We start from the raw sequence: 280 nt of genomic DNA on the forward strand, positions 1-280 counted from the left end.
CAGGGTAACATAGGTTACAGTCAGGACAACATAGGTTACAGTCAGGACAACATAGGTTACAGTCAGGACAACATAGGTTACAGCCAGGGCAACATAGGTTACAGCCAGGACAACATAGGTTACAGCCAGGGCAACATAGGTTACAGTCAGGGTAACATAGGTGTCATTCAAGGTAACAAAATGAAAGGATGTTAAATCTCTAGCCCTAATTTTGCTATTCACCTCTACACTCACTGCAGTAGCAGTTTTAATATTATTAGTAACTATGAGATTAGCTGAT

The sequence above is a fragment of the Mus pahari genome, chromosome 2, assembly GCF_900095145.1.
Source record: "Mus pahari chromosome 2, PAHARI_EIJ_v1.1, whole genome shotgun sequence".
Classification (NCBI taxonomy): domain Eukaryota; kingdom Metazoa; phylum Chordata; class Mammalia; order Rodentia; family Muridae; genus Mus; species Mus pahari.